This window comes from Podarcis bocagei (genome assembly GCF_964188305.1).
Source record: "Podarcis bocagei genome assembly, chromosome: 10".
Taxonomy (NCBI): Eukaryota; Metazoa; Chordata; class Lepidosauria; order Squamata; family Lacertidae; genus Podarcis; species Podarcis bocagei.
The window spans coordinates 30,999,089-31,024,202 of NC_138135.1; the positions used below are offsets into that span (position 1 = coordinate 30,999,089).

General features: G+C 43.5%; 1 protein-coding gene across 1 annotated transcript in view; it reads right to left on the minus strand.

The window, feature by feature from the left end:
- Window positions 1-21,664, minus strand: part of PVALB (parvalbumin) — a 42,583-nt gene extending 20,919 nt beyond the window's left edge. Inside the window, exon 1 of the mRNA XM_081211156.1 lies at window positions 21,640-21,664. The gene's annotated coding sequence lies outside the window, so the exon portion shown is untranslated. The remainder of the gene's footprint in view (window positions 1-21,639) is intronic.
- Window positions 21,665-25,114: the final 3,450 nt, after the last annotated feature.

Sequence of the window (25,114 nt, forward strand, 5' to 3'; positions counted from 1 at the left end):
TGTGATAGCAACAATGCTGGAAGATGCTGCGATAGGATCTACAGCCTCTGTTCAGAACTGGGTGAGTGTGGGAGAGTCACAGTACACCGTAGTGTGTTCAGATGAATGAGTACTGCCATGCAAACAATTTCCCTCTATTGGGCGCTGTGTCTGCAGGAAACTGCTGCACATACACCTGATTAAATAAATGGTGCCCGTAGACCGCATTGATTCAAGGCTAACTAATCTAGTCCCTCATGCGGCCCTCAAGGACTTTTTGGTGGCCCTCAGCAATATTTGACATTCCACCCCTCTCCCCCGCCAGCCCTTGTGCTTCTTTCCCAAAGCTGGGTAAGCAAGGTGCTGGGCTTTGGGGAGGAGGTGTGAGGGCTCTGATAGGGTCCTAGAGTCTTCCAGTCTCCTTCCCAAAGGCTAGTTAGTACTTTCCCAGTTTTGGGAAGGCTCTCAGACTCTGCCAGAGCCCTGTGCATTCTCCCAAAAGTCTGGCACCTCGCTTATCTGGCTTTGGGAAGGCAGCATGGGGAGGGCGTCAAATTTCGGCTTCACTTCCTTTGCCCCCTACATGACAAGGCAGTGTGCAACCCATGGGTTTCATGTTTAAGTACTCTTGCGGCCCATTTGGTATGAGGACTGCCCTGTTCAAGAATCATAGAATCACAGAATTGTAGAGTTGGAAGGGATCCCAAAGGCCAATCTAGTCCAACTCCCTGCAATGTATTATGATCAGAACTCAAGGGCACCTTCTAGTCAGGCACCTTGAATGCAAAGCACAGCCAGTGAAGGGGGTGGCTGGGGGAGAATTCCGAGGGCCAGACAGAGATGGCTGCATTTGGCTCCTGGGCCTCAGTTTCCCTACCTACCTCTGCTCTGTTTATTATGTCACACACCCCTGGACCTGGTCACATGGACCTGCCACATAAACAAGCAGCTTAAACCAACCCTCTTTATATGTGTGCACTTTGATTTTTATCCCTAGGGCAATGGGGAAATTTGTTTTCCTTTGGATTAGGGAGGGATATTGTGGAGAGATCCTCTATTACTTACAGGTGATTGCTAATCACATTTGTCTGCAGGCTGTTGTCTTTGACAACTCGGGGAGGAGGGCGAGTTCCATTTCCCCTCTTGCAAGCCAATGCAAGATGTATCTGTATAAAATCAATGGCCTTCAAGCACTGGTTTCCTTGCTACTTAGGACAGCTGCAGCGATGGCTACGGCAGGCACATCTGGACGTTCCAAAGCTGAAAATCCCAAAGCCAGGATGCAGGGCTTGCTGCTCTAATAGAAAGCAGCATTACTCAGTGGGAGTTTTGTTGAGCAGTACATACTACACAAGCACACAAAACCCACCCAAATCCATGGGTAATCAGAGGAACAGACTGAAATAGTTCCTTACCCTTTGAAAGCAGTCCTTCAGTGTGGCTTATCGGCAGCGCAGCTCTCTGTGAAGGAAAGAAAATCTATAACTCCCATCAGCCATGGAGAGAGGGAGAGGACTCTGTCAAATGCTAATTTACCTGGCAATATTTCACGAGCCAGCAAGCACTTTTTCCACCTGGCAGGACTGAGAATGAGATGCAGAATTTGACATCTCTAGGTCACCCTTATGAATCCAGCTCTAGTTAGGAGTCATTGAAAACTGTCTCTGACATCGGTCTAGGTGGTGACATTAGATGGACATGGAGGGAGGAGGTCATTGTACAATGGTTTACTGTTTGACGCTTCTCAAACTTCTTGGTACTGGGGTCTTGTCACGTGAGCAACTTTAGGACTTTGTAACCCTGGGAGGAAACACTACCACATTCAAAGGGATAGGAGTACCACATTCCCAACCTAGCAGATACCATGGGGCAGGGGCAAATTCAGGAGGAGACAAGAGTACCAGGCTCAGGGTGAACCAGGCTTGGGGGTTCCTGGTACTTTGCCTTCTATTCAACTATCCTGTCAGTAGCAAGAAGAAATAATACCAACAGTTAATCTTCATCTTGAACTTTGTGACCACCAGTGTTAATGTATTAAAAATTATTTGCAGGGCTGGCAAAAGGTTTAGGGTATTGCAGTAGATGGTGGCCCGTTATGATGAATGGGGCACTGCCCCACTATCTCAGTTTGTCCTCAGTCCTGTAGGAATATGCACCCAAAATCTAACAATGTGTGTTTGCTAATAAGGATACGAAAGGGTTAAGACTCACAGAGTTCCTGATTACTAGAGAGGGCACTGTGTGACATCACTTCCCTTGAGTTCTCTGGTGGAAAAAAGACAAAAGAGTTTAATCTTTTCTACTGTCCCTGCCTCAGAACTCAGCCTCTTTTTCACAAGGCTTCTCAGGCAGACGGATGTCTGTATGATCTCCGCTCAAGCAGAGATTTCATTTTGAAGTCAAATATGAATTTTATAACCTAGTAGCTGAATTTGCCCACCTTGTTTTCATTACTGTTACTGCTGGCATCAAGTGCAAGTAAATAAACACTATTTGTATGCTTAATCTACTGTCTGTTGCACTATTCTTTTAATTAAGAGGGAAAGGGGGGATAATCTAGTCTGTTACAGCAATAAGGCTACACGGCCTAATCCCAAAATTTCCACTTTAATGCTGCCTATAAACCCCATCCAAAAGCTCCCACCCATCTGCCTTCTTACTTCCATCCAGTGTCTGCCAGCTACTTCCTCCTTAGTCTAAGGATGGAGAGAAAGATGCTCTGGCTCCACTGCTCTGACCTATGTGAGGATGGCACATAGCACCAGAATCCAGTAGATTGAGGCCAGGTACAAGCCATGTGTACCCTGTGATATATTGTCATCTGTCCCCCACCCCACCCTTTTATCTCCATTAAATACTACATGACATGAACACAAGCCTCCTGTCTTTATTTGCAGCAGAACAAACAGACAATAACACTGGCAGACTTGAAATATGGCCCCTGATGTATGCCTTGACGATTTTTTATCTAGTCCTGGCTAGAAGTTAATTTCCCCCGATTATAGATTATTCATGGCAAGGCTAGGAATAGATCAAGGGATTGCTTATTGAAAAACATGTTAAGGCATTTGAAGTGAAGCTGCACATCTACCCAGGGGCATAAAAATTTGAACCTTAAGGAGAGTATTGTCTCATCATGGGTCAGCTATCATTTGAGGTCACTAAAGAAACCCTCCCTCAGGCACACACAGCTAGCTATAAGAGGTAAAAGTGTATTGAAGTGGTTAGTCTTTGAATTGTTAATTAGCTGTTTTCCTTTGAATTGTTAAATAGTCTTTGAATTGTTAATTAGATCCATCATGCCTCTTTCACTCTGAGCACAAGGGCAGCTTTTGTTAGATTCAAAGCCAGGCAGCTTTGGAGAGGGGTTTCTGATGCTTCAAGTGCAGAGCTGAGAAACACAGAACCTTCTGGTTGCTTCTGGTTAAGCCCTCTTCTGCACACTTGCATCCTTCCAGTGGCAAGGAGTTCCTCAGCGAGAACCAGAAAAAGGTAAAACCTAACCATCTGTCTCTATTTTCTGGGAGATTGTATGACACATATCATACTCCCAAACCTCTCATTATCCTCCTTCTAGCATAGGGTATTTCAAAACCTTTAGATCTATAATGCAACTGCAGTTTTATTTATTCCTGTGGCTAGGTGTAGTTTAGTCATAACACTCCACTGTGTGACTTATATGCTTTATTATTTAGTTTCAATAAATGAAGGTTTCATTTTTCAGTCTTGGTTTGCATGTTCTTTCTTGGTTCACACCTCACTCAGGCGCACTTAGAGAGGCACGCTTCTCATTTTCCGTTGAGGTCCCATCCTTCTCTGTGAGATGGGTTTTTGAGGGATCCAGTGAGCAGTGGGTGAAGTCAGACATTCCTAATGCCCACCAGTCTCAATGAGCATCGGCCTCTGTTGGGCGATTGTTGACATGGCTCAATAGACATCTCCCCTGGCAGAAGTGGCTATGGGAAGCCAGCACCAAAGTACTACAACTTGCAGGACAGCAACAAACCACTTGCCTTTTTAAATTTTCCACAGTGCCCTGATCACAGAATCACCAATATGTTTCCGAGCACAATTCAAAGTGTTGGTGCTGGCCTTTAAAGCCCTAAACGGCCTCGGCCCATTATACCTGAAGGAGCGTCTCCACCCCCATCGTTCAGCCTGGACACTGAGAGTTCAACTCCAAGGGCCTTCTGGTGGTTCCCACACTGCAAGAAGTGAGGTTGCAGGGAACCCGGCAGAGGGCCTTCTCGGTAGTGCCATCCACCCTGTGGAATGCCCTCCCACCAGATGTCAAGGAAATAAACTAGCCAGTGTGGTGTAGTGGTTAAGAGCAGTAGACTCGTAATCTGGTGAACCGGGTTCAATTCCCTGTCCCTCCACATGCAGCTGCTGGGTGACCTTGGGCCAGTCACACTTCTCTGAAGTCTCTCAGCCTCACTCACCTCACAGAGTGTTTGTTGTGGGGGAGGAAGGGAAAGGAGATTGTTAGCCGCTTTGAGACTCCTTAGGATAGTGATAAAGCAGGTTATCAAATCCTAACTCTTCTTCTATCTGACTTTTAGAAGACATCCCCGGGAACAGTTGCTGGATTTGCGAATAAGTCCCTGGACAAATTCCATCCCCAGAATGTCCCCGGATTTCATCTCATGTCCCTGGGAAATGCAGCAGCGGCAGTCTCAGCAGCCTGGAGCAGTTGGCTCTGGCTGGCTTCAGGAGCAGCTCGGAAGTCCTCATATGATGGTGGTGCAGGGGCTCGAAGATGCAGCTTCCGGGCTGCCTCCACCTTTCCTGACCCCAGCAACTATGCTGTGAAGGGAGGCTTCATGCTGCCTATCGGAGCAGCCCCATCCCAACTCCTACTTGCGTGCAAGCAGGAGGGGGTAGGGATCTCTCACTTAGGCAATGGGGAGCCCGCCTTCCCAGCTGAGGGATCCCTGCCTCCTCCTGCTTGCACGCAAGTAGGAATGGGATTGGGGTTACTCCGATGGTAAGGGAGGCATCGCACTGCCCAAGCCTCACTGCGACCGCCGCTCTCAACTCTCCTTCTCTGCCTTGCATGCTTGACCCACTGCACACCACTTCCCCACCACCACCACCGAAGAACCAACAACTCAGGGGCTGCCCAGGCTAATGGAGAAAGGAGATAGAAGCCTCAGAGGAAGGGGAAACGTGGCGGTTGAGGTCAAGGCAGCAGCTGCTCCTCTGCCACCACCATCGCTGCAGCATCAACGTCCTGAACGTGTAGTAATTAATTAATTAATTAATTAAAGTGTCCCCGGATTCATTGAAAAAAACTCTGGTAACCTTAATCTAGAATATATCCAATAATGGTCCTTTCAGCCTTGCTGAGCATTGCCTTCCCACTGAAATCATGCTGCTGTCAGATCGCCTCATTTGCCTGTTTCTGGAAATGTGAAGAAATCTAAGGCCCAAGAAATTGAATGTCTTTGCATCTGTTCACAATGAGATACCTCCCTCCCCTGTCTGCTACTCTTAGTTATGGTTTTATGCTTTGGATCATGTGAGGGAAATGCACACCATTATGCAAATGGCTCAAATTGAAAGACATCACATGGCTGTTAACCTTACAGCAGCTTAATTTCTTTGGTTGAAACATTTCGGGTCCACCTTTCAATAAAAAAACAACCAGCAATAAAACAACACAGAAAGCCACAACAAAAAATGAACACGAAAGGTAAGTTTGGCAAACCGTTTGGAGGTTTATTTGTTTTTACAATCAAGCAGCATATAAATTTTCTGAAATAAATAATTAGCCAACAAATAACCACTTTGAACCCAAGTGGCAAACTAAGGTTGCAGCTCCAACAAGCAAATTCAGGATTTGCAAGCTAGTCTGAAAAGAAGACTTTGAAGTTTTGCGTAAAGTGTCTAATATTCCTCTTCGCCCAGGCCTTTGGCTAATTAAACAATTGATGGCATTTTAAACTCTCTCTCTCTGTGTATTATTTTTGTTTGTTACTATGTGATGCATTTTTGTGGTTTTTTATATTGTAAACTGTCCTGTGATCTTCGGGTGAAGGGCGGTATAGAAATTTAAATAAACAAACAATAGACTTCTTAGGGTTGTTCAGACTCCCCACTCCACATTTCGTGAACATGTGAGGAAGAGGAAGCAATTGTGGCTACCAACCAAGTTCTGTTTGAGGCTGACACACTGGTGATGATGCTCTGTTGTGGCTGAACGTTTGTTAATAGTATGAAGGGAGCACTGATGTTAGTGTGAGGGGGCATGACAATTCCATTCATGACTCAGTTCACTCATTCACCACTGTCTGGACACCCCTTTCAGTGGTGATGGATCCATAATTTTAGAATTGTAACAGAAAAAGGCTTCATTCACATGGCAGCTTATTCTGTTTCCATGAAGTTTCCCTAGCTTTTAATTTCCACATTTGAGCTTCTACACAATGTAAAAGCCACTTCCAGAACTATAGTGGGTGTATAGTAGAATAAAAGTCAAGTTGAGCACTCATATTATTTGCAAATGGATTCTGGAAGCAAATAATATGGAAATTAAACTTGCACTATATTCTATTATAGTTCCAGAAGTGCCTTTAATGTCATGTGGCAGTGCAAATATAATACTGAACTTAACAGTTAGGGGGGAAATTATGAAAGTAGAATAAATTGCCATGTGAATGCAGCCTAATTCTATATCATAGAAATCATAGAATTGTAGAGTTGCAAGGGACCCTGAAGATTATCTAGTTCAACCCCTTGCAGGGCAGCTGGAATATGCAGCTGTCCCTTCTGGGGATTGAACCTGCAACCCTGGCGTTATCAGCACCACATTTTAACCAACAGAGCTACCCACATCCCTGTGCCCCCCCCCGAAAAAAGCACTGCCCACATCCATATTGTTGCTGCTATATCTTATTGCATAGGAAGGTATAACAAGGTACTCATGGAATGAATTTAACCTTGCTGTGAATGTCCTGAATCATGGGGGGGGGGGGGGAATTGCATTTTTAACTGGTAGTGTGCAATGCTTCTCAGGAAGTCCTATACTGAACTACATCTAGCCTATTTTAATATTCCGAAGCAGTGCTGAGGAAAAACATCAACAACTATTGATATTACTTTAGTGGCCTTGTGTGCAATGCTGCTGTATATATACTGTGTTCAGATATAGATCTAACCTTGATTTGTCATAAACTATCAGACACAGGCAGCTGTCACATACTGTCAAATATCAAACATTAAAATCAAACTGCAAAGTCAAATATCTAAATCAAAGCATGATTAGTTGTCAAATAGTGACACCAGATATTTTGTGAATATTCAGCAGACACCTGAACATTCTGAGAACATCTCATGAAAATTTGATGTCCATTTGCAGAGGAGAGTACAAAGGAGATAATTTGCAAACAAAATAGTTTCCATTGTATTTTGCAACCATTCACTATTTTCTCAGTCCTTCCCTTCTTTTGTTCTCTCTTTCTCTCAACACTCTGCAATATCATTTCCTCCCTCTTTCTGCAAGCTGTAGCCTCTGTGCTCTTTGGTCGCACCATCTTTCTACGTATAAAAAACAGTCACAGAACATAAACATTCACAGGGGTCATCTAGCCCAGACTTCAATCCCTAGATGTTCTTGGACTCCAACTCCCATCATGTATGACCACTGGCTAAGCTAATTCGAGATAATGTGAGTTGTAGTCCAACAGCAGTTGAGCATGAGACTCTTAATGTCAGGGTCCTGGGTTTGAGCCCCACGTTGGGCAAAAGATTCCTGCATTGCAGGAGGTTGGACAAGATGACCCTCATGGGTCCTTCCAGCTCTACAATCCCCTGATTCTATGAGCAACTGATGTTGTCTATTTCTGTTCCAAGAATCATCTTCCCTGTGTTTGCTTGAAAACTTGCAAAGTGGCAGATCTCTTGCATTCCATTCCCTATATAAATATGGCTATAAAAATTATTTCCCCTAATATAACCTCATTCTACGTCAGGGGTACAAAACCTGTAGTCGTCCAGGTGTTGCTAGACTACAATTCCCATCATCCATAACTTTTGGCTGGGTCTGATGGAAGTTGGGGTCCAACAACATTTGAAAGCCTACTGGTTTCCCACTCCTTTTTTACTTTCTTGTATGTAAGGTGCCGGGGGACTTAACCTGGGGTTTCTTATAACCAAATGTAGGTAATTTACTCTCTGCACCACCATGACAGCGTGTCATAAGAGGGAGCTGACGACCTTCCCTTTGTTGCGCTTTGGTACTATAGCTTCTATTTCAGCAGGTGACAGAAAAAGGCAGATGAGGTTCCACCTGGCATTATAAAAAGCCCCAGAATCTGATTTGGCTCCTCAGAGTGAAGACTGCCTACAGTATTTGCCAAACTACCCACGCCTCTGCCTGCTGATAGTTTGCATTGCCTTCAGACAGACAGCCCTGCCGCTGCAGTGAAAAAAACCCAATAATTTGCCATACACCTAGCAGAGAGGGAATGTGATTGTGTCTTTCTGAAATCCTTGTAAGGCTGCAATCCTAGGCACGTTTACCTTGGAATAATCCCAAATGAGCGTACCTGGACATAGTTCTGAAAAAGCATGCATAGGACTGGGTTGCACATTTAACATCATCAACCGCTAAATATACTTTCATCAGAATAAGTTCCATCAATCTTCCCCCACAGGATTTCCATTCAAGACCCATTCCCTCAAGATCCTTTCTTGGATGATTATGATGCTCACTTTTCAACATGAGCTTTTCCCAGTAAGACTATGTTCTTGCTACCTTTTTATGTATGATTCAACCTTTAAGTCCTTATGCTTCTTCCTAGGCATTTATTTCCTATTTTATATTCTGAAAGATTTATTGCTTTATTACCCTCCTGGAATCTGATTCAAAACCTGATCATGAAATGTGGCTGTTCATATGAGGTCACCAATGGGTCACTACTGTGATGGGAAATTTGTTTCTTCCTTTTCATAATTCATTTTAAATCACAGAGAGTGATGACCCAGGCATTGGCGGGTTGTTCTCAATCAGCACATGGAAAATCAGCCTTCCCCCATCATACAATTCTTTTTGTGAACTTCTCCCCCCCATGTGAAATTTTCAGTGTATGACTTTTGACACCCGACCCTTCACTCTGAGCAGTTGAAACAATTGTGAACATTCTGTAATATCATCAATAGCTGGGCGGAAAGAAGCAGATAACCCTTACCTTTTGCCTGTTAAACACAAATTCATTGATAGCTTGCAAGCATCCTCAGGGTCCCTTCCAACTCTACAGTGCTATGATTCTGCTATGATTCTGCTAAGCATGGATGCATACCATTCTCCCCATTTTGCAGCTGCTTCAAGGGTATGAAGGGGAAACTTTTACAGCTCAGTATTCTGTCCTGTCTTATGCCTTGATCTTGTACAAGTGCTGGCTGGAATGATGATGCAGCTTCCCCAGAAGGGGGGTTTTGAGTGTGGGTGCAGCCTCTGAGGATCGATAGGTTAGGTGATCTATGAGAAACAGTTAGTGAACCTGATGGTGATGTTCCATAGTGTGATGTTGATGTGAAAAGTAGGGATGTCAATAACTCTTGTAACAGCTAGGGTTCATTCAGTGAACTATAGTTGGTGATGGGTCAGCCGGAGTATTTGGGTGTCTCCTAGTTTGACTTGTTTTTCTTGTATCAATATAGAATTGCCTTTTTGCAGAAGTCTGTAAGGTGGTGAAAACCTTTGGCTTGCCATTTCTTTACTTGGAAGCTTTAGAATGCATTGTGGAATGGTGGGTGGTGGACATGGGGAATTAGTGGGGATAGGGTTGGGGACTGTTTCCCCACTTTTTCTTTCCATGCTTTAAACATGGCCTGCGTGAACCTTTTGTTGTTGTTGTTGTTGTGGGGGTTTTCTTTAGTTTGTTTTGGAGAAATGGATACACTGTCACAGGGGTGTTTCCAATTATATCTGTCTCCACTTATGCCCCCCCTTTTGTTTCATTTTCTAAGATGTATGGAATTAGGTGGCATACTTGGTTGGGGGGTGCAGTATAATTCTATATTGGGGATGCGGGTGGCTCTGTGATCTAAGCCACTGAGCCTCTTGGGCTTGCCGTTTGGAAGGTCGGCGGTTCGAATCCCCACTAAGCTCCCGTTGCTCTGTCTGAGCTCCTGCCAACCTAGCAGTTCAAAAGCACGCCAGTGCAAGTAGATAAATAGGTACTGCTGTGGTGGGAAGGTAAACAGCATTTCCATGCACTCTAGTTTCCGTCACAGTGTTCTGTTGTACCAGAAGCAGTTTAGTCATGCTGGCCACATGACCTGGAAAGCTGTCTGTGGACAAACACTGGCTCCCTTGGCCTGAAAGCTAGATGAGCGCTGCAACCTTATAGTTTCCTTTGACATAGTTGCCTTTGACCGCGTCCAGGGGTCCATACACACACACACAGAGAGAAAGAGGGAGAGAGAGAGAGAGAGATATGATTCCCCAGCCTCCTTCTGAGGAAGGGAAGTGCAGGAACTTGGGAGCTTATCGGTTGCTTTTTATGTGAGAAGATAAATGAACGGAAAAGAGCCAGTTATATAAGCAAAAAGGAGCTATGCGTCTGCCAGATGTTTGGTGTAATTGCCACTGTGGCTTTATTCACACCAGGCTAGAAAAGCCCATGTAATTATTGCTGCAGGGGCTTCCAGGCCAGGATAAACTAGCTCAGCAGAAGCCAGCTGCATTGCTTAACCCCCTGCCTACTTGAGACTGAGTGACGATTAAAAAGATTTCAATCGGGGGAAATATAGTTGGTTGGGATTTTCTCATGCATCCATTTTTTGTGACAGGTGGACATGGGCACTATGAGAAAATGAATAGGCAAACTTTGCCAAAAGTGTCCCCTCCCTCCATGCTGGACTTTATTATGCTGCTATGACTAAGTGGGAACCTGTTGCACTGGTCATTAGAGCTGTCTGCCAGTTCTTCTGCAGTTCCTTTGCCTTCTAATTAATGAGGACCAGTTACATCAAGCATATTGAGGCCACTTCATGGGGGGATGACAATGTCAGCGTGATATATTAGTTAGTTACATCTGGAGGGTCACAGGCTCCCCGTTCTTGTGGTAGACAATGCTACAGTACACCATGGATCCATGGTCTGACCGGATGTATGCAGTGCTCCCCCCCAAAAAATGTTTAGGAGTACTCTCATTTTGACTCAAGAAAATCAGCATTTTATAGTTCAAATCGGGAAAAATAAATACAGTAAATGGACAAAAGTACAAAGATTCACAAAATGTTTAGGGATATGTGTACCCCTGTATCACCCCAGAAAAAAAGCAGTGGATGTATATATCCATGTAGTGATAAAATGAAGCTACAAAATTGAGATGGAGAAAATGATCACGATCAACTAAAGCCTCTCTGCTATTTTACATGATCTGTTCAAAATCAGTTTGTTCAGCAGCCAACTATTGAACTTCATATAGCTCAAGTCACAGCAAAGCATGGTTTGACTACCCTTCCCTATGCATTCACTGTAATTTTTGAATGTACCGTATTTTTCGCTCTATAAGATGCACCAGACCACAAGACGCACCTAGTTTTTGGAGGAGGAAAACAAGAAAAAAATATTCTGAATCTCAGAAGCCAGAACAGCAAGAGGGATCCTTGCGCAGTGAAAGCAGCAATCCCTCTTGCTGTTCTGGCTTCTGGGATAGCTGCACAGCCTGCATTCGCTCCATAAGACGCACACACATTTCCCCTTACTTTTTAGGAAGGAAAAAGTGAGTCATAGAGCAAAAAATACGACATATTCCTCAAGGACAGAAGAGCTGGATTATAAAGTGTGCGCACAAGATCAGATGATAGTGTAAAGTGGAATAAATTATTTCACGCCACCCCAATCCTTGAGTGGTGCGAGATTCCAGGGGTTACGGGCATTTCCCCAGGGTTTCCTTTGGAATGAGGTACAGTGGAGTCTTTGTGATATATGGCCTGCGATGGAGGAATAATGCTCGCAGCATTAACACCCCAAGAAGCTCTTGCTTCTCCCATAGCCACAGCCTTGGATTCAAGCAGAAATCAGGCATGGCTCCATCTCTCAGCTACCCAACCAGCTGCAGGCTTCTTACTTCTAGCTCACACACCTCAACTCTGACTCTTTGTCATTCTAACTACCAGACAGTTGAGGGAGGGAGGCCCACCCATTTGCCCTCTGACACAGGGCTACTTCCTTTGTTACCTTAAAGACCCAAACTTAGGGGGCCATTATGGCCCTTGGCTGGCTAATTCAGCAACTGAATCCCCGCAGAAGGGATTCTGGCATGCGGCCAACCCCCCCCCCCAACTCGTAACAATATCTTAGTCTGTCACAATCCTTTTAGGTTTGCTGAATGCAACTGCCATCACCTGGATTGATCAGCTTCATAGTGGCAGCTAATGGCATCTTCAGTCAAAGAGTTAGCATAGGCCTGGTGCCCTCCAGATGTTTTGAACTACAACTCCCATCATCCCCAGCCAGCAGAGCTTATGGGTCAACACCATCTTTGTAAGGAAGAGAATGGCCGATGCGAAATGGGCTTGGCAGAGTATGCCCTTTAAATAATGGAGAGGAAATAAGATCATCACATAACATTAATTCTGAGAAGCGCTGGCCGATTTGGACTATCTTGCTGCTTTTTCACATTACAGTAATGATGCTTTGATGTGCTTCTGTAGATTTCTACAATTCCCATCAGTCCCAGCCAGCAGAGCTACACAGTTGTACTCTGAAACATCCGGAGGGCACCAGACTGGCTACAGGAGTACTGACCAATTCAAGTTCCTTTGAAAACTAGGTATTTGTGAATATGCATATCATGGCCACCTGCATCTTAAATAAGAGTAAGAGAAAACAAACACCAGAAGCTTTGAGAAATTAAATCATAGGAAATGAAATAAACAGAAAGGACTGTAAACTTTTCCAGTATGCAGTAACAGCGGCAATAATATTATTGGCCCAGAGATGGAAACAGGAACAAGTACCTACTTTGGAGGAGTGGAGAATGAAGCTGATGGACTATGCAGAACTTGATAAAATGACAGGGAAGATCAGATACCAACGAGATCAAAAGTTTATCGAGGTCTGGGGAAAACTAGTCGAGTATTGGGGAGGTTTAAGTGATAATGAAATAACGTTTGCGGCATTTAAAGAAGCTCTGTAAAAACTTAAGAAATATTGTAAGAAAGAAAAACAGGTGTGGATGGGTTTGTTAAAGGGCAATAGGAAATGTAGGAAATGTGTAACTAAAAAGTTTAATTCGGATGATTGTCAGAATGGCTGATGGAAGTCCAAAAAACGAGAAAATTTGTAAAGTGGAAATGTTTATCTATTGTTCTTTTGGTGAAAATTAATATATTTTTTTTAAAAAAGAGAAATTAAATCAAAAGGAACTTGCAACATTCGAAAGTGGTACATACCCTCATTACCAGTTATGTGGAACAGGGAGCATAACTTGCAAAACATTCGTTTGGTCCCAGATGCTATTCATAGTACAAAGCAAAATTGGATTGATTATAGATGTTTACAAATATTCTGTGTTTTTTTTTAATGCATTCATTTTATATCTCTTAAAAATGCTGTAAGCCACCTTGAGCAGTGCAAATGCATTTGACCATGACTGCAGCCTTTAAAATCCTGGTGCTTATACAGGAGATGGCCGGAGCTGCACTAAGGAGAACATCATAGCTCTGATCCCAGAATTTTGATCCGGGGGGTTTCCTGCCAACATCCCAACTGAAAAGTGCTGGCTAAGAAAGTCTAAAACTAGCATGAGGCAATGAGTGAGGATTCCGTCAGCTGGCAATGCACCTTAGCAATATTTCACTGGTCAACAGTTTTTCCCCCCTTAAGTGACAGGCTCAAGAAAGTGGGCTATATCAGCCAAGCGTGCAGCAGGTTTTGCAACAAGGGCGTGCTACTTGGGCTCAGCTGTGCGATTGTTAGCCCATCCTCCTTGCTGTGCCCTCCCACCAAACACTTGGGAGCACTGCAAGGAATTCATATGACAGCTGGCGCTGGAACAGAAGTGATGCAAACAGTGATGACTGGTGCCCATTGAAAATGATTGTGCAGAAAGCACAGAGGTCAAGGGTAGGCAGAGCAAGAACCAGCTACTTCTAGGTTTGTCCTTATCCTCTTCTCTCATGAGTTCTACAAGGGCAACACTGAAGAAAGAGTAGGAAGCCTACAACCAATGTCACCCACAAATCCCAGACTAGTCCATAGACTCGTAGAATTGTAGAGTTGGAGGGGACTCCCGAGGGTCATCTGGTGTAGGAATCCTGCCCACTGGTTAACAGCCAGAGGCATTGACCCATTGTGCCACAGGACTAGTTGTAACTAAGAAGGCAAGCAGGTGGGTGAGGAGAGACTAAGGTTGGTAGACAAAACCCCGTTTGCTTTAATGAACCAGCTTCACTGGATGCAAATACAGTGGTACCTCGGGTTACATACACTTCAGGTTACAGACGCTTCAGGTTACAGACTCCGCTAACCCAGAAATAGTACCTCGAGTTAAGAACTTTGCTTCAGGATGAGAACAGAAATCGTGCTCCGGCGGCGCAGCGGCAGCAGGAGGCCCCATTAGCTAAAGTGGTCTTCAGGTTAAGAACAGTTTCGGGTTAAGAACGGACCTCCGGAACGAATTAAGTACTTAACGCGGGGTACCACTGTAGTCTACTGGATGAAAATGACCTGTTCATGCAGAGGAGGAGCTTATTGCCAGGACACAACTGAGATTTAGAAAGAACGCCCCTCCCCAGTGTGATCATTCTCCATTGTGTTATTTTTGGAAGTCTTAATCCATTCTTCTTGCGGATCCACTGAATGCCAAAAGCAGCAGAGAAGGTGTATTAGGGGTTGCACTAGGTCTAGCTCTGTGGCTATTTCAACCATCTGTGGTTCCTTGGCAGCTGTGGTGCTGGTCTAGCATCCTTTGGCCATTCACTGCTTTGCATCCTGCCTAAGCTGATGGTTACTAAAAACATTATATTTAGCATTATAGGAGCCAACTCCTAGGGCCCGAGGTCCCTTTGGCCCCCTCAATAAAATATTTGAGGTGGCCAGGCTCCCCCAAAGTGCATCAGCATTGCCATTCAAATGGTGTGCATGCACTGCGCCTTGTGATTATGTGGGGCGGGGCTTATCTGCCCACCCCCTATATTATTCAAGTTGTCAATCCTGTTTAGCATATATGCCACACTTGAGAATGCTCAAAGCCATTTGCACACATTGTCTCAGTAAACCTTGCAAGAACCTAACCCAGATTTTGGGGCTATAAAGCTCTCCTCTTTGAGGTAGGTTGTTATGAGTCCCTCCAAATTCATTCCATAGCCTGAGATCAGAGAGCCTTTCTGGCAGCACTAGTTGATTCCATGCATGCTTTCCAAACAGCAGCAAGTCTGGAATCATGCTAATTGGATTGCAAAATGTCTGGCCTTACTGGAGACATCACATTATCACCTTTGAAAAGGGGTGGAGCTCAGTAGCAGAGCATCTGCTTTGCATGCAGGAGGTCCCAGGTCCAATTCTTGGCATCTCCAGGTAGAGCTTGGAAGCACTGCCTGCCTGAAACCCTGGTGAGCTGCGGCCAGTCAGTGTAGACAAAACTGAGCCAGATGGACCACTGGTCTGGCCCAGTACAAGGCAGCTTCCCATGCTCCTATTGCAACTCCAGAAACAAGGGACCCTCTTTAAAACAAACAAACAAAAAAAAAAAAACCCCAACCCTAAGGTGTATGTGAAAAATCTCCAGCAGGGAAATACATATGTAGAGTTTGGAAAACTAGTGATTTTCCCCTTGAGTGCTGATGGGCCAACAGATCTTTGTAAGGCAGAGAATGGCTGATGCAAAATGGGCTCGGCAGAGTATGCCTTTTAAATAATGGAGAGAAAATAGGATCATTACATAAGGTTAATTCAGAAAAGCCCTGGCAGATTTGGACTATCTTGCTGCTTTTTTTGCATTACAATAATGATGCTTTGATGTGCTTCAGTCTTCTGTAGATTTCTCAGTAGTGAATTACTTAGTTCCTCTGGCAGAAAGCACTAGCGGGCGTCTTCTGTGATATGAAATCTCCATATTCTTTGAGTGTCCATGCAAAAAATCAGATATGCAATTCTTTTTCTTTATTTTTTCACCCCTTTGTTGTACCTTTTGACAGGGACAGAAAACGATGTGCCTGTTATTACAACATGCAATTTTGCCTCCTTAAGAAGCATTCCTGCTCTAATCATGCAGTTGCTTTGACTGTAATTGCAAGTTTATCCTAATAAAGGATCAATCCATCTTGTTTTCTAAACTACTTTCTTTATGACATACAATTATTGGTGCTAGTGGTTTCCATTGTTGGTTCCAAAGATATGACTAATAGTAAGAGTAGCAGCAGCTATCAGTCCACTGTCATGACCCCAGAGCAGTAGCAGTTGGTTGGACAGGGTGGCCGTCCTTGTGGTGTAGTGAGAAGGTGAGGGGCTAGGCAGCAGTGTGGATGGTGTGGTGCAAACTCACCAACAGAACAAATCTGGCAATGAGATTTATTCTCCCCTTCTCCTTGACTGGACAGTGCATCACACCAACAGTGGTGATGGGAAATTAGGTAAGCAGTGTTCCTTCAGCCCACCTATAGCTACTGCCCCAGAGTCCAGCACTGAGTCAGAAGCTCAGTATCACCAACAGAGCAGCTAGCCCACATTTCAGGTTATATCTAATGCTGGTGATCAGAGGAAGACAGAACCTGAGGCCGGCAGGCACAAGTTCATTGAACCAAATCCTACCTTACCAAGGCCGATTGAACCCCTACCAGGACCTTTCTGGGTGCCTTTTTTCCAGATCCAAAGAACTGAGTGCCTCCTATATTACCTTGCCAGTCTAATGGGACTGGGAGTGCACCAGGCAGGTCATGGAGCATAGGAGAAGTGCCCATCTTCGGGCCAGAGAGTTGGCCCTTTAAAAGAGTCTATTTCTTTAACAGGGGGTGAAGCCCAAGAGAGGTGGACTGGAGACAGAGGTTCAAAATACCTCAGATGACTTCTAATCCTTGCCAGAGCAGGTTGCTAACGAGGAGCTCTCGTTGGTGCTGCAACAATGGAACTGCCTTGCCCTGTGGGCTCCTCTGCAGGACCAGAACTGGACACCCAGAGCAATTGTGATGCCATTGATGTCACAGGAGTGTGGACTGCATGACATGCATTTTAGAATGTTTATTTTGCATGGCCTTCATACAGCCCTGGGTCAGTCTGAAACCACAAACATTGGCAACCAAATGAGCAACAAGCCAGACTTGGTATATGACTATTGGTATGACCAATTAAGGAGGGAAATTGGGAAAGGAGTAGGATGTCAAAATATGCCTAGCTGATGATGAATAGATGTCTCCTCTTCATAAGTTGATGCTTTTCACCTCAAATAAATTGATGGACAATTCTACAGTTTTTCTAAAAGAAATGGACAGCTCATAATTACGAACTATCCCTAACCATAAAGGGAGGGCCCACATAGCTCAGTGGCAGAACGCATGCTAGGTCCAATCACTAGCAATTCCAGGCAAACAGCAGCTGGATCAGGTACCAGGTACCTGAGATAATGAACTGAGCCTGGAAAAATGAAGGCAGACAGTGCAGATCCTTCAGAATCGGTGTTACGTGATTCTAGCAGAATGAACTGCTCAGCATTCTGGCTGCACCAGTTGTAGTTTCTGGGCCATCTTCAAGGGCAGCCCCATGTAGCAGGGACCATTTCAGTAATCAAGTCATCAGGCATGGATTATCGTGCCTGGGCTATCTCTGTCCAGGAATGGCTGTAGCTTGTGAGCAGACTATAGTTAGAAATAAGCACACTACCACTAACACCACTTGGGTCTCCTATGACAAAGCTGGATTGAGAACTACTGCCAAGCTTGGGGTGTCTGCTGCTTGCAGGTTCAAAATGTGTGCAACTCTGCCAAACCAATTCCTAGTTCTGAGAATCACAACCCCAAAGTGCCTCCACCTTGTTGAGTTCCAGCCTCAGTTTATGGGTCCTCATACAGTCCACTACAGTGGTACCTCGGGTTAAGTACTTAATTTGTTCTGGAGGTCCGTACTTAACCTGAAACTACTCTTAACCTGAAGCACCACTTTAGCTAATGGGGCCTCTCACTACTGCCGCCCCGCCGGAGCACGATTTCTGTTCTCATCCTGAAGCAAAGTTATTAACCTGAAGCACTATTTCTGGGTTAGTGGAGTCTGTAACCTGAAGCGTATGTAACCTGAAGTGTATGTAACCCGAGGTACCACTGTATTGTCTCCAGACCACAACAGCCCCACTGAATGCAGTGGAATATTGAGATACACAGAATTACACTGCACATGTCCCAATTGCCCAAGGGACTCAATCAGCCTAGTGCAAAATATATTTCTGCTTATTGGATGGAGAGGCATCTGTTTCAGTGGACAGGCTGGTCATTTTGCTCTCAAGTTACTCACACTCCTAATCCCTCTCAAGCTTCACATGTAGACTCTAGCAAAAGAAAAGTAAGCACTATCCAAAAGGCCTTCTCCCCCTCCTGATTCTTTTTTTGCTTTATGGACACAATTTATTACTTTTTTTGGGTAAGTCTGAATGACCAGTTAGCACATCCTATTTCCAGAGATAGACATTTCACCTGCATTTCTGGCTAAGGAGAGGAGGTCCCTCCCTTCTCCAATTGCTGGTCTATTGAGGCCATAGAGTTTCTTTTGGAGGTCACTACTCAGTCTAGAAAGACATTTTAATCTCTTCTCACCCAGCAATTCTCCAGTGAAATATGCTGTTTCAGTTAGTGATGCAGGTTCAGTTAGTGCGTATTGGGACATTGATCCCAGGAAATGATCGTTCTCAGTTCTTTCTAGCATTTTAAAGGTATTCCATTAAAAAATAATAATGATAGTGAGATCACTATGTGGTCAGTGGCATCACCTTCACGTTTGCTCAGGTAAGCATAATGCATATGCAAATTCTAAAAATGTTAGTTCCCTTGCTGATTTTATTTACTATTCATGGAATTACGCAACGTTAGAAAACTGTCTTCCAACTCTAAACCTAATGGTTGCAAAAGACCCACTGAGACTGCTCCAATTCAAGCACTGAAGTCCCCACAAAAGAAATATATATGCTTTGCAGAATGTGAGATGAGTCCATTCCAGTAGAAATCTCTCCATATCACAGCAGTCACTGGGAAACAATTAGTAGGGGGGAAGAACCATTGAGACTATGCAAGAACTCTTGCCTGGAGGAGAGGAGATAATAAACAGAACAGCGCCACAAGACCAGGCACCAGTGCTTCTGCTGAAGCCATTTACTGACCTGTGACTAGCATGGGGGGTGGGGCTCTGGCATAACTCCCTCAATGTGACCCTTACCATGGAAAAGGCAGGATATACAAACTGGGAATTCTCCTGGGCTGCATCTGATTATCTGAGACATTCTGTGCAAAGTGGGAAAGGTAGTATTATGATTAGGACAGTGAGCCCTCTGCTGGTCTTGGGGCTCTGACGAAAGCCCAGCTTGGCCACCCTTCAGAGACAGATCTGGAAGGTAGCTACAGGTGGAAGCAAAGTCTTTGAAACCAGGTGATCTGATTTATTCTTGATGGCCCCTGCCATTGATTTTCGAGGACAGGTGATTTACTTAATTTAACTAATTATTGTAATATTAATAAATAGTAATAATAATAAAGAACTCTACAGCTTTTCTGCAGTTCTCACCTCAGTGTGGAGCAGGGTAGAGTGCAAGCTGGGAGTCACCCTTTTGGATCATTGTTAAGGGCCAAATTAGACTGAGAGGGGAAAAGAGAGAAGGGCAGAAGGGCTGCCTTTTAATATTTAATTCCTTTGAACAACAACAACACCAACACCCATCCCATCTGGCTGGGTTGCCCTGGCCACCCCAACAATTAAAAAGTAGGGGTGAGAGCTCTTAGTCCAAAATGTTGTAAACTATTTTTCAATTTTTATTGGATGCATGGAATAAATTACAGTATTAAATTGAAAAAATGATCAGTTGTTTAATATGGAAAAATGTACATCTGCAGAGCCAAAATTCAGTGCACAGAGAAGCAATCCATTGGAGAATCTACTAATATATTTTACCAGCCTTTTTTCAAAAATAAAATAAGTTTTTAGTCTTCATGTGGTCAGTATATCAAAAGTTCAGAAGGCATATGTCTGCACATTTCCTCTTCCTTTCCAGGAGCCCCAAACCCCCTCCCTCAGATATTACAAATACATTGCCAACTTAATATCTCACAAATCCTTCCCTATCCTCAATCCTTGCTGAAAATTAAGCAATTTCACATATGCTTGGAATTCACTTTTGCTCTTAAGAGGAAAAGAATCATAACAGGTGATTTCTGGTTTCAGAAACCGAGCATTTCAATGCACAGATTTCAAGCCTCCATTAATTTTTCTGTGAATCCCTTCTGAGGGAAGGGGAAAGATGTTTTGCTGCATGCACTGGAAGTCAGGTGTTTGTGTCCACATATGCTCACATGTCGGGGCCACTTTTTTGCATTACACTTTCAGGTCTGTGCCTGTTTTAAGCGCAGATCTAAATACAAAATGTATGAATGTGACAAACACATTTCATCTAACCAGGGCTTTTCCCCCAGTCGGAACTCAGTTCTGGCACCTCTCAGGCGGGGACCATTGCCTTTATAAGAGAACAAGGGAGGCGTTCATGGTGAGTTCTGGCACCTCTTTTCGTAGAAAAATAGCACTGCATCTAACACATGTACAACACAAGGACACTAATCTGTGTATCTGCCTGCAGTTTCCTATTGATCCAGCTTTGCCCCTGTCTAATGTGAGAAATGGCTTTGGATAGCAGAGGATAAGTGTGTGAGAGACTACATCTGAGTAAATTATGGGAAAGGGCACAGGCATCCTCTTTCTTATTTTTTTATTATTAATTGACATCCAAGGATATCACACACAATCTTAAATACATGTACACAGAAAAGGTAAAACTAATAATAATAATAACAACCTTAAATAATTAAAGCATTAAATATTGATTTAAACTTGTACTTATACGTGCTCTTTTCTTATACTTTCTAACTAGACAAAAATAAACCAAACTAAAATCCAATAAACTAAATTATGTCAAAATAGACTTCCCGTCATTTCCCGATGTAAGTTACATTTACAACATTGAATGTACTTATACTTCTTACCTTACTCTTACTATATTTTCTAATACTTTCTTATAACACACCGTACCATTTTTCCTTATTTAATAATATTTAATTTACACAAGGGTCATTCAAATGCTGCCATAGATGTTATGTCGTTATTGTATTTTTGTAGGTTTTTCTTGAACATCTCCCATTTTTGCATGAATGACTGTTTTGTATTTCCCCTTAATCTATTTGTCAATCGAGCCATTTCTGCATAGTCTAATAACTTATTCTGCCATTCCCTTACTGTTGGTACTTTCCCCCCTTTCCAGTTCAATGCAATTAATAACCAGGCAGCGGCTGTCGCATATAAAATGATTTCTCTTACATTTTTCTCATGCGTGCACACTTGCTATCAAAGACCACAAATTTGTCATTAGATCACAGTGTCACACATGCAAACATGCAGAGACAGATCAAACCTTTCATTCCATGCCTGGCATGTGCATGTCCAGACACGATACTCAGACACACCTGCTGGAAAGTAGGTGTTTTGATTGGCACACTGCACCCCTGGATCATTTTTCCGTCATGTCAAAGCCACCAAAACTGTAACAGGCTTGAAGAGGTGAGAAAGAAGCCTCTGGTGTGAAGGATGGCTCCCCTGGCAGCTTGTAATTAGGACACTCGCTGGGTTGCAGCTCCACCTCCCCTTAACTCAAGTGCATCTGATACACTCTACATGGAATTCCAAAGTTTAATTTAGCTTAACTCTTGGCTAGAATCAACAGCTGATAAATTTAGTTGGAGGGATTAAGGATTAAGACTAAGACCTCCATAAAAGGAGCCCAGAGACAGGAGACAGCAAAATCCAACAACCGTCACAAAGCCCACCATGAAAAACTGACGCAGAAATGCAGTTCCTGCTTCAGGCTAGGATTGGTGTCAAGGCTTGGCCTGGTTGGGCATCCGCTGAGGGCCACAATTTAAGAAGGAACTCTCTGACAAGAGTCCTCAATGCAATTTCAGACATAAATAAAATTGATGTTTGTGTAGATGGGAAGTATGTTACTAGAAGTAACATATCCATCATGTTTAGTACTCCCTGGTAGCCTTATCCTCCATGAGTTTATATTACAAAAAGCTAGGGTGTTTTTTTCCAGCCAGAACTCGCCGGAACTAGGTTCTGGCACCTCTCAGGTGAGCACCATTGCCATTATAAGAGAACAAGGGAGGCATTTGTGGTGAGTTCTGGCAATATCTCTTTGCCGACCAGTTTCTACTGGGGCCTAGCTGGTGAAGACTTGTCCAATAAAAAAGCCTTTCCTAGGCTGCATCTCAGGTTTCACTCAGAAATTTATTGAAGGAAAGACTTTTGCTGATGAAGCTCTCATTTCAAATGGGTTTCTCAAGGGTATTTTTTATTCTCTTAGCAGAAAGCATGCTGATAGAAATGTTTTCAATACTTTCAATACAACCAAGGTGAACGTACAGACCACCTGGTATACCCATTGTGCTCTTGTCCAAAATAAAACTGGCAATACACATGATCAAATGTATACGTTCACCAAGCCTCATAGAACATGTGCACATACTATTTCCATGAAGAGGGAATTGTACACATTAACTGGCCAACATACACTGTGTTCATAAGGCTATGGGGAATGTTTGCATCTAGGCTGAATTTTGTACATTCTCTAGCCATTATACTTGATCCCCAGCAGGCCTTGTGGAATATGCATCTCCCCCCACCTCACCACCCCAGTATAGCTTAGGGCACCTAAAGAGTGTCAGAATTTTGCAGGATTGATTTAAGTACCGGTACATGCTGAGGAATTTAGGGTTGTCCATTTGCAGTAGATTAAAGTGTTCTATCTTCCTAGTGCAACAGATACAGTTAAGAAAAGAAACAGATTTTTGCAGTTAGGAAAGTAATGGGGAAATGCATTGAACAGTGTGAAATGAATGAATGTTTAGCAGGCAGATGTACAAGGACTCAAGAAACAAATTAGGATGAATGTTCATAGGCTGCTTTTGATCCTGGCCTTTGATGTTGGAGAGACATATTTTTAAGACTTCCAGTCTAGTGGTGGTTGTAATTTGTTTTAAAGTGTTTTTAATATTGTACTTTACATTGCTGGATCTTTCAGAATGAATTCTCAGTAGAGACCAGACATTGTGTAACCTCCACATAAGCTTTGTGCAAGCAAATCAGGACACATGCTCAGTAAATAAATGCTCAACAAATAAGTCATTTGGAGCAGCCCTTAGTCACGGACAGTGTCAAATAGCATTTCAGAAGGGGTATTGGCCCAAAGAGATTTCTGGTGCTAAACCCTTGCTGTTTATTTTACAAGACTCATTAAGGCAGGCCTGACTTTCCGTGGGATTACCGGGTCAGTTCCTGCCCTGCATTCCAAAGCTTCCTGTCGTGCCTCACATGCCACTTGATTAAGCGGGAGCTGGAACTGGCAAGGCAGGGGCCAAAGCCAAGTCATTAGCTGCCTTGAGGAATTCCATTCTCCTTCTTTCAAGGCCAGAGATGGATGGACAGGGGAAGGAATGTGGGAGGTGGTGGATACGGAAGAAGGCTATGCCTGCACAAGATTTTGCAGAGGGATGGATGCACTTCACTAGTACATCTTTGAATTAAGCCTTGCCTGCATGGCCCTAGGTGTTAACACAACAGCATTTAGATCAAACTTTTAAACTGAGTGGACACATCCCAGCCAACTGTAATCCTAAACAACTGCTCTCCTTCAAACTCTGGCCTTTGTCCTGCTAACTAACTCAGACCTGGAGTTGGGGCATCTCCCAAGGGCCGTTTGGCAGGGTCCCCTCTGTCTGGCTTTCCTAATGGCCCATTACCTTCCCTTGGTCTTTGGTTAATGACTGATTTCATGAACATGGAAGTTTGGCCTGTATTTTAGTTTGGCCTATATTTTACACTTTGCTAAATCTGGCAGCCAATTGTATCACTCCAAGCCTTGATTAAATTCTAACACCTATCAGACCCAGGAATCAAGGGGAATCTGGCGTTCACAAATGCTGGCACCCACAACTCAAAGCACTATCATGCAAGGTGGAATGTTTGCAGTATAGAAGATATGTTGTATGATTTTGTGCCTCTTGTGCAGTGAGTCTCCTAGTAGTTGGATATCACCTCAATGTATCTCTGTAAGTTTCTGAACCACGATCATGTGTGTGTAGCAGACACAAGAGGAGTAGTGGGCTGGAATCTTGTTCAAGTCATGCATCCCAACCCTCCTGTCTACATGGCTTAGCCAAGAGGAAAGATTTATGGCTAGCTGCTGGCTAGTCCATCTTAGTGCTTCCCATAAATTAAAAAGCAGGACATATGTGGGTCAGGTTTTGGAGCTGTACTGTATGTCATTGAAGACCGGGCTGGAGACTCCCACTCTCCCCACTTGTTTGCCCTTCTCATTCGTATCTGCTGTGGTATGGTGGTAAATTTTGAAGTGCAGGAACTCATCAAGACAAACTCCAAAAATGCATACCCCTCTCTCCCACCCTCCTATATATAGGGATGGAGAGGAAGTTTGATCCCCCCATTTTAATATGAAACTACCAAACCTATACTTTTCAAAGCAACGTACAAGCTGAAACACAGCTATCATTTCAAATTCACATTTCTCTGAATTTTGTGATGCAGGTCTCCAACCAGACAATATTAGCATAATGTGTGTACATAGGAAGAATAATATAAAAATACATTATAGAATGAGACATTACTATCATCTATCTATCATCTATCTATCTATCTATCTATCTATCTATCTATCTATCTATCATCTATCTATCTCTATCTATCTATCTATCTATCTATCATCTATCTATCATCTATCTATCTATCTATCATCTATCTATATCTATCTATCTATCTATCTATCTATCTATCTATCTATCTATCTATCTATCATCTATCTATCTATCTATCATCTATCATCTATCATCTATCTATATCTATCTATCTATCTATCTATCTATC